This window comes from Arvicola amphibius, chromosome 1, assembly GCF_903992535.2.
Source record: "Arvicola amphibius chromosome 1, mArvAmp1.2, whole genome shotgun sequence".
NCBI classification, from domain to species: domain Eukaryota; kingdom Metazoa; phylum Chordata; class Mammalia; order Rodentia; family Cricetidae; genus Arvicola; species Arvicola amphibius.
In genome coordinates, this window is record NC_052047.1 from 198,790,498 (window position 1) to 198,803,514 (window position 13,017).

General features: G+C 48.2%; 1 long non-coding RNA gene across 3 annotated transcripts; it reads left to right on the top strand.

Moving 5' to 3' along the window:
• Nucleotides 1-1,232: 1,232 nt before the first annotated feature.
• LOC119802469 lies at nucleotides 1,233-10,541 on the top strand. Of its 3 annotated transcripts, XR_005283450.1 has the most exons (6): nucleotides 1,233-1,932; nucleotides 2,247-2,373; nucleotides 2,464-3,200; nucleotides 4,384-4,765; nucleotides 7,211-7,334; nucleotides 7,936-10,541. It is a non-coding gene; the product is annotated as an uncharacterized LOC119802469 (long non-coding RNA). The 3 variants fall into 3 exon arrangements; XR_005283449.1 differs by having other exon boundaries at nucleotides 2,464-4,765; XR_005283451.1 differs by having other exon boundaries at nucleotides 2,464-4,765; nucleotides 7,245-7,334.
• Nucleotides 10,542-13,017: the final 2,476 nt, after the last annotated feature.

The window sequence follows — 13,017 nt, forward strand, 5'->3', positions numbered from 1 at the left end:
ACTGGATTCCGGTTAAACCTAAAATGGCCTCATCAAGACTACAAGATGGAGGAATCTCTTCACCATCTTGCCCTGTCCCAGAGCCACAGATATAAAATCCTCAGGAGACATCCAGATCACCATGAGCTGACCTTTGACCTTCCAGCCTAAGTTAAGAGTAAGTTTTCTGGAATATTCCATGCCCATACAAAATCTTCTCTTGCCTGTCCTTTCTTTGAGTAATTACTGTAAGCCTTAGCTCTCCCGTTCCCTCCCTGCTCTGGGGAGGCCTTCTCTGGTTTCATCCCCACGTCCTGCCTTGTCTGCCCTACGGAATCCAGGTACATATCGCTCATCTGTTGGCATCTACTGTAAAACTATTTTATTTATTTATTTTTATGTGTGGATGTTTCGTTTGCATGCATATTTGTGCACCGTATGAGTGTATAAAGAGGCCAGAAGAAGGTGTTGGATCTCCCGGAACTGGAGTTACAGACAGTTGTTAGCTGCCATGTGGTGCTAAGATTCAAACCTTGGTCCTTCAGGAGAGCAGCCAGTATTTTTAGTCCCTGAGCCATCTCTCCAGCCCCAGGCATCTACTTTTTAACCTATACTAGTGCTATGAACCACAGAAAGCAAGGCCCATTGTGAGGAGCTTGGGATGTGGGCAGTTCTCAGGAGTGGTGAGTACTGGGTTCATTTCTGACCTTGGTATCCTGCCACAGAGGCACCAGTATGAGTTTCAGTCTTTGATTGGTCAGCATGGCCTCTCTGAACAGCAAGACAGTCAGGGAGAACAATTGGTTTCATTTGTTTTCAGTTTAAGACCCAACAGTGACTTCTGTGTGCTGCCCCCTGTTGGTGGGAAGCCACCACTGCTTTCTTAGTGTCAGTCCTGTCTCTGTTCCTCAGAGCCAAAGACAGAAGTAAAGGTAGAGCCCAAACCTTTCACAAGGTCCATCCCAAGCCAATGAAAGCATTGTGTGTGGAGGAGAACTGGGTTCCTCCAGGAGAGGTGGATCATAATGCCTCTGCAGAAGAGATGGGCTTTGCACATGCAAAAGTCTCCTTCTGCTACAGAGAGGCCCCAGGCTCAGGGCTCACAAGGGCACGACTTGGTGGCATGGAGTTCAGAGGCTTGAACTTTGCTCAGGGTGTGTTTGTAGTACTGATGTTTCCTCCTGCAGACCATTGTGCAACCAACCTGGCAAGTTTGTTCTCTGGGCCAACCGTCTGGGTGTAAGGAGAGCAGCGATAGGCTCGTCCTGGAACTGCGGAGAGGCCACCACCCGGAAACTGGAGCTGAGCAGGCGTTAACAGGAACTTGAGAGGTTGGTCGGTCTATTTCTGCTTCACCACACAATGCTCTCTGTTTTCATTTATGAAGAGTGAGAACCTCTTAGCATCATGAAGGTAATTTAAGAGACGACAAGGCAATCAGAATGAGCAGGTGCCAGACTGCAGGGATTCTGATGGCTGAATGTCTAGATTACAACACCCGCCCTTTTCTCTCGGGGGGCTCAGACACCCGAGAGCAGAGCTCAGGCTGGGATATGTGACCCCATACTCTCACGACACACTAATGCTTCTGCCTGGCTCACGGGTGGGCACCCAATTGGAGTGGAACCGGCCAGAGTTTTCCCCTATTGAGTTTTCATGTTGGGACATCTGGAGGTAAGAGGAGCAGGGATGAGAGTTGGAAGCCGTGGCTTGGCATGTTCTCAACTACATCGGGGAAGTCTTCAGGTAGAGGCTGTGAAGTCATTCTCATCTGCTTCTCTGACCCAGCTGCCACTCATCTTTTCGTGTGTGGGTGAGACACCTTTGGTCCGAGCTTGTTTAAACTGAACTTCTGTTACTTCAGACCAAAGTACGCTATGTTAGTCATCTTTCTGCCGTCATGACAAGACATCCCAGAAGGCCAGAAGGTCAACCAGAAGGAGAAAATGCCTGGTTTGTTTCAGGGTTGTAGAGGTTTTAGTCTATGGTCCCTTGACCCCATTGTTTTGGGCCTGGATGAGGCAGAAACATAGTAAGAAAAGGAAGGAGGGAGGAGAGGGGGGATGATGAAGAGAGAGAGAGGGAAGGAGAGAGAGGGAGAGAGAGGAGAGGGAGGGAGGGAGAGAGAGAGAGAAGAAAGAGAGAGAGAGAGAGAGAGAGAGAGAGAGAGAGAGAGAGAGAGAGAGAGAGAACAAACTAGGGTCCCAATCTCCTGGGGGCATACCCCATGATTCATCCTACCCACCTCCAGTTTCCGCCTCCAATAGCACCACCAGATGGGAATCAAGCTTTCAACATACGAACTTTTGGGATGGGGATTTAAGATCCAACCACAGGGTCTGGAGACATGACTCAGTGTTTAAGAGCCATCGGCGGCTCTTCCGGAGGACCCAGGTTAGATTCCTGGCACCTACATGGTGACTCACAACCGTCTGTGACTCCGCTTTCAGGGGATCCAATGTTCTCCTTTTGCCTTTTCCACAGGCACCAGGCGTCCATACAGGTGAAACACCCATACACATTAAACAGCAGCAGCCACACCATGCGGCGCTGACTCACGGAAACAAAACCTTCCTGAGCGCGTGGGAGACCAAGAGTCATAGACTTTCAGTCCCACTACCTGCCCCTGGACCTTAAGAGAGACCTTGCTTCTGAAGGAAATGGTTGCAGGGGTTCAGCCTCTTTGAACCATACACATTGAGATTCCATGAAGCTCACAGGAAACAAAGTACGACTTGAGGATATTTCATAACCGCCTTGTTCTGAAAACCTCCTTGTTGCAGCCTTTGCTCTGCAGCCCTCCATCTGACTTTGACATGCCTGTTCTGACTTGGGGAACACTAGAGTGGTGTAGAGGAGCACTAGGCTTAACTTGAGGAGCATAGGCTGGGATGGGGAGCACTGAGTTGAGATTGAGGAACACTGGACTGGGAGTCCTGCTTTTGTCCCTTTCTGGTCACATGACGTCAGGTAAATCTCTGAGCCTTGTCTGGGAGTTTATTTCCTCATCTATAAAGGGAGGAGAATGCTAATACATGACTCATGAGTTTATTGGGAACAAAGCTCTAAATTGAAGTGCCGGGACGGCGGCAGAGGGAAAGCAGACCACGTGATCTGACAGCTCTTCAGTTGCTGGATTGTGTTCAGTGCCATTTAATAAGTGTTGCTGAGGGGTCACCACACGCCAGCTCTGTTTGGGGATCCTGCAATGAGCAGGACAGGTAAGAGTTGTCCTAAGCGATCGATGTGACTGTGGGGACAGCTGGTCTCCAACAAGTACATCAGGAATTAAGCAGTTTAGAAAACCTCGAATGGAGAGAGTCCTAATGACAACAACACAAAAATCTGGGACAGGGAGTCGCGTGTGCTTGAAATGGGGACATTCTGAGCACACGTGAGGCTCTTGGTGTCCAAATATAAGCCCAGAAACTGGATGTGTTATTTGTCATCTTTCCAAGCCCCAAGACTCACAAGACCTCTCAGCACCCCTTTTCCAGCTCCCTTTTGTCCTGTCCCACCCATTGTCAGCATCTTATCCCTGAAGCCTGTGCTGTGCAGCACTTCACAGTTTACAATACCCTTTCTGTGCATTCTCGTTTGTTATCCCCACAGCCCTGAGACCAGGGAGCAGGTGCCCTGTCTCAGAAGGAAAAGGTAAGTGATTTGTAAGGCGTAGCTCTTGCCCCACATTCTGAATAAAGGTTTTTAACTCCAAGTTAAGTGTGTCTCCCACAGGGCTACATAACTGGTTGTATTTTGTTCTTTATGCACTTATTCCCTTGTTAGTAATGGCCCCGTACATCCCTGTGAATCTGAGGTCAGTGTTCAAATAACCTTTGGTATCTTGTAAACTGTCAGGACATAAACCTGAGCTTGTTGGCCTTGGGCCACAGGCGTGCAAGCTCTCTAAAGGAAACAACACTAGTGGCTCACCCACCGCTCCTTCCATATCTGAACACCCACTTGTCCTGGAAGGGAGATGCAGCTTCCAGCAGATAACTCTCCATGACCACTGGATGTCAGCACTGCTCTGTGCTTGATAATTGAACCTCTTGGTGGGGTGGGCAGAGCCCATTGTACCAGGGTTTCCAGTGAATCCGAGAGGAGCCTTGACCTGAGGCAAAGTGCACATCAGTTACATATTCTAAATAACCTCTGGGTTTCCCTGGCCCCCTCTCTCCTCTGCTTCTCTGGACCCCATCTTTAGGGGTGCATGCTAGGATGTGAGCGTGAAGTGTCACCCACAGGCTTGCTGTTGGATGCTTGGTCCTCAGATTGTGATGCTATTTTAGGAGTTTGCAGAAACTTGAGGAGTTGAGCCCGACTGTCAGAAGTAGGTCACTGGGATTTTGAAGGTTATTCCGGATTTGGCTATTTCCTCTTTTTATATCTGCTGTCTTCTAGGAGGTGAAGAATCTCCTCCGCCACATTCTTCCAATGACATGGTGTTTCTGCCCAAGCTCATGGAACTGTGCAACCAGGACTGTGAACTAGGAGGAGTCGCACTTAGCCAGATATCTCCAGACTGGCATATGAGCCTTGCCTTTCCATGCCTTTTCTTTTGGGAGCTTTTTTGACTTATGGAAGCTTCCCAGACCTACAGTGTGGTATGTACAACATCAGGGGCTTGATGCTCATCGAATGAGACCAAGCAGTGTGGTCTATGACTGGTGGATGCTCACTTGGTGAGTTCTGAGTCAGCTGTTCTAGGACCTGGAAAGGTCTTCAGAGTGGATCTGGATGGATTCATCAAACTGCTAGTGGATCATGTGGGGGGAACTCCCAGGTGAGAGACGACCATCTGTTCTTCTTCTAGCTAGTGATAGGCAGAAAGCCCCCATTTCCTCTTCTGGTAAATGTGGAGACAGAACCTGGGGGGGGGCTTTCATAGCTACTCTTCTTCAATGCACTTTGTTTTTCTGCTAAGTTAGGCCTGAGCAGCCACATTATTTGACTTTTCTTACGATGAGGGTGGTGACAGAGCCTTGGCTTCCCTGGACAGTGGGTCAGAGAGCTTAAGTCTTCGGGTAAAGACATGGACACATTTACAGAGAGGTTGGGCAATCTTCCACATTCACAGCCATCTTCAGGTAAAGGCTTGGGTCCTGGCAAAAGAATTTCACAGGAACAGAAGTATGATAGCAATTATGTGGATGACTGATAGATCAGAGGGAGACATAGGAACGAGGCCAACAAGTTGAGAAAGACAAGTAATAGCGTAATTCCTCTGTATGTGTGAGAGAGGGAGAGGAGGAGGGGGAGAGAGGGTGAGGAAGGGAGAGGGACAGGGAGAGTGAGAGGCAGAAGGGGGGGAGGGGGACAGAAAGAAGGGGAGAGAGAGAGTAGGGAGAGAGTAGGGAGGGGGAGTAAGAGGGGGAGGGGAGTGAGAGAGAGATGTTATTACATGGTTACTGCTGTGATAAGAACATCACCCTAGCCTACTGGCTTTCTTTCTGGCCCCTAACTTTCCCTGCCATCCTTTCCATTCAGACTTAAAACCCCGTTTCCCCCTCTTCCCAGTCAAGCTTTGAAGTCAAACCTCCTACCTGTGCACTGCCCTCACCTGGCTGCAGCCTCCAGCTGCAGGTCTTTCTCGGCTCAGAGCCTCTCCCACCACCAAAGTTCCATTTGCTACACCTTTAACAAAGCGGCTTTGTCGAGATAGAGACCACACATGGTACAACATTTCTATTCAAAATATAATATACGATAGGTATTAGAGTAACCCCAGGGTCAGCCTTCACTACAGTCCATTTAGTTTAATTACTTATTTTCAAGAAGATTGTTTTATGTAGTCTGTGCTGCTTGCTGGCCTCTAACCTGTGATCCTCCTGCCTCAGCTTCTGGAGAGCGGGAATTACGTGTAATACCACCACACCCTGATACGAGGATGGAAGTAATATAGATCAGGACAGGTGAGCCAGATGTCAACTCTGGGATGTTAATATTAGTATTAACAATATTAACAATATTAGTGTTAATATTAATATTAATATTAGAAAAGTATTTTCTAATAAGTGTTTCCAGTTACACAGAAAGGCCTAAAGAGAAATTTACCAGCTATTCACACCCCTACCATTCAAGTTGACCTAAAATTACAGGGATCCTTGAAACCTTTGGGACTATCCCATATCTGCTACTCTTACTGCCATGACTAGGAGAGGAGTGTTGAGAAGGTACAGCCCACAGAGCTTGGGAAGGCAGACTTCATGGTGGCCAAGCATGGGATCTGGGGTGTCCCACATCTCCAGGGACCAGGAAGCAGAAGGTGCATAGGAAATAGAGCCCAGTAACCCCCAAGGCCTGCCCACTCTCTTGCGGAAGGCTCCACCTCCTCAGATCCTGGGGACCAAGGGTAGAGTGAGCCTGCAGGGAACAGTTCACATTCAGATCATAGTACATTCTCCTGCTTGCATGAATCATGACAGTGCTGCTCCTCATGCCCAGGAACGTCTTGGTGCTGTCTCTATCTCTACAAGTAAGATACTCTTCGTAATACCACCTCTGTGTGTTGTAAAAGTTCGTGTAAATGAGTGGACAGGACAGTTGAGCCTGCAATCCCTACACAGGGGAGTGGGGGCATGAGGGCATTGTCTCAAGTCTGAGGCTAATCTAGGCTATAGAGTGATGAGCTCTAAGCCAGTTTGGGCTATAGAGTGAGACAGTTTCAAAAAGCAAAAAAGGACCGGGTGCTGGTGGCGCACACCTTCAATCCCAGCACTCGGGAGGTGGAGGTAGGTGAATCTGTGTGAATTCGAGGCCAGTATGGTCTACAAAGGGAGTTCCAGGACAGTTCTGTTATGCATAGAAACGCTGTTTTGAGAAACAGCAACAACACAAAGCAAAAAGGAAGAGGGGGAGGAAGGGAGGAAGGAAAGAGGGAAGGGGGGAAGGAAGGAAGAAGCATTAGGTAGTGATAATGGATCTTTCTTCTCTTTTCTTCATTCGACACAATGATGTTAGAGTTGAGTTTCACCAGTGGGATTTTTTTTAGCAGCTTTGCTTCATTATTCCAGTGCAGCATGAGGCTGAAAACCCTGCTTGCACAGTGTAAGAAGCTCAGGGAGAGAGACCTCTTCTTAGCCGTCTCCATTCTTAGAGATACAGAATAGCCTGGTAGTCAAAGCCACGGGAGGCAAGTTCTGTGGCTTGGGGTCTTGGATTAGCTGCTGTTAGCCGAGAAACTTCACATCACTTACTTCACCTCATGTCTCTGTTTCCTTGTATGCAGCACGAGATGCTATGGCTTCATGCTTTCTTTGTAGAATTGTTTCAAAACCCTGAGTGTGGGACTGAAGAGGTGGCTCAGTGTTGAAGATCGCATGTGGCACAGTGGCAAGGACCCCAGCACGCAGGTAACAAGCAGGGCAACCCACAGATACATCCGAGAGATGCATCCCTGGCTCCCTTTTTGGCCTCTGTGTGCACTCCTTCCATGTGCACATGCTCACACAGACACGGACAGACTGATTGACACATATATACACACACAAATAAATAAAACCGTTTAAAAAAATCCTCTGAGTGTGGTGGGTTACAGTGCTTTTCCAGCTGATGGCATGGAGTCCAGTTACGGCCACCAAGGCCTGGGCACTGCCATTCAGAGGTGGGCAGCTGTATAGCTCACTCACACTAGAGCGAACTGGAAGGCTGGCATTTGGAAAACTAATTGTTGTCTTGTTCTGTGTCACACTGTGCTGCCGTCTCCTGGCGTGGGGGTGGCAGTGACCAGGAGCCTCCAGTGCATTTGACCTCATCATTTCGTCAAGGTCACCCTTGTTATTGCTCCCACGTCATAAACAAACAGGCTCAGGGATGTGCAGGGACCTCTGACAGCAGGTAGCTCCCAGACACTTTTAACCCCGCACATCCCAAATCCAGAGGCCGTTAGCATCCTCTGGTCTACTCAGCTCCTTCCAGTCTTTTCCAGCCAATATATTTTTCTCTTGCTTGCAGGCAGGAGTGGAGTTCCAGGGCGTAGGAAGGACGAGAAGCAGCTCCTGGGATCACTGTGGAGCACGACTGGTGCCGGCCCAGAGTCAGAAGCAGAAACCATTTTATATGTTTCTATCTTCCCTCTGTCTTTTTCTTCTCCTTGGGAGGCTTCCATTGAGCTGTGAAGCTGTATTTACCAGGGGTGGGCAGATGGCTTAGGGAGTGAAGTCCCTTCTGTGTGAGCATCAGGATCTGAGTGTGAATCCCTAGCACTGATGTAAAAGCTGGGTGTGGTCTGTCACTCTAGTGCTGAGGAATCAGACAAGCCTTGCCAGAGCTCAGTGGCCATCTAGGGTAGCCAGAGTGCGAGCTCTGGGGTCAGTGAGTCTTCCTCCCAAACGAATAAGATGAACAATAGCAGAAAACACCTGGTATCAACCTCTGCCTACCTATGCATGTGCACACGTGTGAAAGGCATCCATATATATACACTCACATGTATGCGCTATAACACATAGACGTACACAGACGCATAGACATACACAGACACACAGACATACACAGACACACAGATAAACACACAGGCATACACAGACACACAGACATATACAGACACACAGGCATACACAGACACACAAACACACAGACACACATGCTACACGCACAGATCCATTTCCCAGATTGTGTTACCGGTTGGATGGCAGACAGACTGGGCAGTAGGGAGGTTTGGGAGGGGTTGACATGCATCGAGGCAGAGTATAGCAGCCCACTTCCAGCTGTACACGTTTTATCTTATCTCACCAAGTAATTGGAGTTTTCATGAGGAAACTATGTCAAGGGCGACAGAGTCTCTCTTTTATGAGATGCCACATGCCAACTCTCGCATGCAGTTACTTTCTTTTCAAACAATCCACAACAGCAGAACTCCCTGCCACAGCCACAGTCAGTTTCTGTTTCCATTATAAATCTGATTTTGCAGGACCATGTCTGACATGTCATCTTCATTAGGGCTTCAACTGTGTGTATGTATGTACATGTTAATCCAAAAATTTGGGCTTTGGAAGGATGGTTTAATAGTACGGATTTAAGCAAAAAGAATGCATTGGATACTTTGCTTATAGCTGTGACAAAATACCAGATAAAAAATCTTAAAGAGAGGAAGGCTTGGCCTTAGCTTACAGTTTTACAGGTTTTGTCAGGGAAGGTCTGGCAAAGGTTGATATTGGGAGCATGTGACTGGGACTCCTCACATCTTGGTGGCAGGCAAGGAGCAGAGGATGGAGACCAGGACCAGAAAGAGGTGTAACCCTCAATGCTCTGCCAACTAGTGAGCTACTACTGCCAGCACGGCCCATGTCCCAAACAGTGCTACCATCTGAGGACGGAGTGTTCAAACACACGGAGTCTGTGCAGTGCATTTCAAACACCCAGCTGGCATCCCGTGTCTCTCGTCAGCTTTGGTCAATTAGTGGCGGAAGACTAGAATGCTGAGTTGAGAAAGATTTTTAGAGTGAGTATAGCATCGTGATGGATTAGTGATGTCTATCACAGCCCTAAGCGGTTGATTAGTGATGTCTACCGCAGCCCTCTGTGTGGAAGGGGATAGTGGCAAAGGAACCATTCCTGTATAAATTAGAGTAAGTTTCCTCCTAACACAGACCCCATCTCTTCATGGTATTTGATAGCTGCAAAATTATTTTAATGAGATTATATTTTCATTTATCTATTCTGCCAACTGGGTAAAAACAGTAGGACTAATACATTTTCCTATTAATGAATCTGTCTGTTTTATGTTTACTAAAGAGTTACTCTACTAGGCTGTGGGAAACTCCCTAAGGATATAACCATTAGTTTCTTTCTTTTCTGTTTTCACATGCTGCCCCTCATGTGAGACGTGTGGGCTGGTTCCTATCTCCTTCAACATGGCCCTTCTTAGTGAGTTGCTCGACCCACAGGATGCAACTGACTCGATGCCCAGTACTTTCCAGAAGGTCCCAAGCAGGCTCTCAGTTTCTGCCTGTATCCCCTTGAAACCTTTGCATTCTGAGTTCTCATCTGCCACCCAGGAAACAGATGCTCGGGAGAGATCTTCGGAGAAGACTTGAGGCTAGAGGAAGGGTAGAGCTGATTCCAGCCTCATAGTTACTCCCCTGAGGGGTCAGCTATGTCAGGAACCATCCTTGATCTTCTAGATCAGCTTCCTCGCCAGCTGAACACCACACAGATGGTGTCAAACATTCTAACTCCTCATGCGTTCTTCAAGGGAAAAGCCTGACATTGGAAGTGACTAAGTTTTGGGGGTGTCTGTCATGGTGCAATGTTATGTTGTGTAACCAGAACACTGGCGTGGATTTTTGTAGGATTAAGTAAGACCCACTATTGACCCACACAGTGTATAATCTTTTGAGAGAGATAGACACGTGAACCAATCAGCAAAAACGTGGTGGAACCAAACACGCCAGATTTAACGGTGAACCGAAGGGTAGGAGATGTCTCTACATAACAGGGTAGGGAAACAGACTAGCAGGGGCTAGTCTCTTTGTCCTTTGACCTCAATGATTTAGGACCCATTGCATGGAACACAAGAAGTAATTTTTTTTAAAGAGAAAATCTCAAAATTAGAGAGAAGGAACCCTCACCTCAAGTCTCCATTAGATGACTTGTCCGTTATGGCTACGCCTGGCAGGTCTGGCTAAGGCTAAGTACTTATCAAGTTTTCCTCCAGCTGAACCAGGTTTCAGAGACTGGGTGTGATTGGGACCAAGTCAAGATGACAGGAGTCCTTCTGGTGCTGGGTTTCTTAACCTTGGGCTTTGGCACTAAGGACATTTTGGGCTGGTCCATTTCTTGTTGGGATAGAAGGAGTGGTTCTGGGTGCTTTGGAGAATGTTCATAGCATCTGTAGGGCTCCACCCAGTGAACGTTTGCAGCATCCAACGACCCCTGTGTGGGGGTGGGGAATTGCCTCTCATTGAGAACCACTCCTCTGGAATGACAACCCCCAAATTCATTAGTGATCCTCTCTTGTCCTTATTGGAAGGAAGTAAGATTTTCTATCTAAGCTGTCCCAGAACCTCCAGTAATCTGAGCCAGTGTCCACATCCTAGACTATCTGGTACTGAAGGTTGTCATGGAGCTGTTTACACAGCTAGGGATAGGAATTCGAGAAACAAGAAGTATAAATCCAGGAAGCAGTATCTCAGAAGCAACCGTGCGGCTGGAGCTTCATGCAGAAGGTAAGGGTGGGCTTCAGGCTGCAAGGACCAGCCATACCTTGCAGGTCATACTGAAATATGCAGGCCCAGGGACTGTCCTCCCTTGGGATGGGTGACAGCATTTTCCACAGGACCAAAGGTCTCTCATCCCTCCTTCATCATCTCAGGTTGGAAGAAACATGGCTTTCTGGTTCTCCCCAGGGACTCGAAAGATTGAAATTCCAGAGAAGACCAAATCCTTTTGAGGCATTGATTGTTTCTGGAGTTTAATCCATAGACAAAAGAAAACAAATACTTGAAGATGTGTTTTGATTTATGCTGGATCTCACACGAGGACAGTGGAGCTCTCTGGCTTGAGCGAGTTAGATGACAGCTCACCATCAATCACCCATTGTGCCTATGTGAGGATGTATGCGGGGTCCTGTAGTCAGACTGCTTCAGGCCACAGGTGTGTTGTGAGGGAACTCTGCATGCTTGCAAGAGGTCAAGTGGGAACCTTTTTTCCTCCTTTTCAGACTTGGCTTCTCTCAGCTTCTAGTTCCATGTTTCTTGCTACTGCAAAGGGAAAGAGTTTTCTCTTTGTCTCAAATTGAAGCTCTTCTGCAGGAGGAGGTCAGGTTGGCTCAGATTCTGATTTAAGACAGAGTTTTGAGCCTTGAGCGTATAAACAGTGCCTCGAGGACTGTATCCATTTCCAGGTGAGTGAGGGACAATTCAGGGTGAATCTTTGAGGAAAGAGGGTCTCAGAAAGTGCTTCCTAGCTACCTCAGAAAGGGATGCCTGGTCCCGATAGAAATGTCGGAGTTAGAACTATATGGCGCTACTGGTGACAATACAAGCTGGTCTTGGACCTGGAAGTCTAACTTCCAACCAGCTGGCCAAATCCAGTAGCCTTGGACTGGGCACACCCAGGGAAGGCCACTTCTGAGGAACTGGCTTCCAGGAACAAGTTCCCTTGGGAAACTCTGCAGGCAGCTTAAACCTCAAGAAAACTACTCATTAGGATCTCGGGGAGCTGTTAATTGCCCTGTCCAGCCGAGACACAGTGTGGCTATGCCAGCCTGCTGCACAATAATGAAGTCTCTGGAAGCTCCAGTCCCGAACTGGCTGCTGGGCTCCCTCCTGCCTCTCTTCGTTCTTTCACCAAAGACCCCCGCGGCCCCCTGCTGTGCTGCTGCCCACAGACGCCCCCCTCGGGACCTGTCCCCGTGGCGATCGTCTTCTCCAAAAGATCACGCAGGGGTGTCAAGCCCAGCAAAGACTTGTTTAGCTGTGCTATCCGTGTTTTCATCTCGAAGTTATGTTTACAAAGGGATAAAGATTAACGGAGAGTGATTTCGCACCCGTCCTCGGAGAAGTATGAAAGTCCAACAAATTCATCCTGTCTTGGATAAAGCTGTGCTTTTTGGTTGTCATGGTAACAGCCCTGCCCCTCAGCTTCCTGGTCCTACACTGGAACAGGGCAGTTGGAGTTTACAGGACAATGTAGAGGGAGCGGAATGACCGTGTGCGGGGAACTCGACGCTTTATGTTCTAGTCTCAGTGCCAGAGCTAACTAACCAGCCCTTTGGGCGTGGAAGTCACAAACTAATAGATCCAAACGTCTAGCAAGAACTAGTACAACTTCGCTAGTTAGGACATCCCAGGGGAAAGTGAAAGGGACCTTCAGCCTTTTCAAGAGGATTTGGCCTGTGAAACCGCTTGGCTCTTGCTACATCCTGTAGGTGAAGGGCGCTGTGTGTGTGTGTGTGTGTGTGTGTGTGTGTGTGTCTCGCCTCCTTCCCAGCGCCCTGAGTTAGCTGGATTAGAAGAAAGGCTGTCTGTTTACACTCAACCACCAGGGGGCAGCATGTAACCTATACTCAAGCAAGTGCCTGGGATTTCCAAC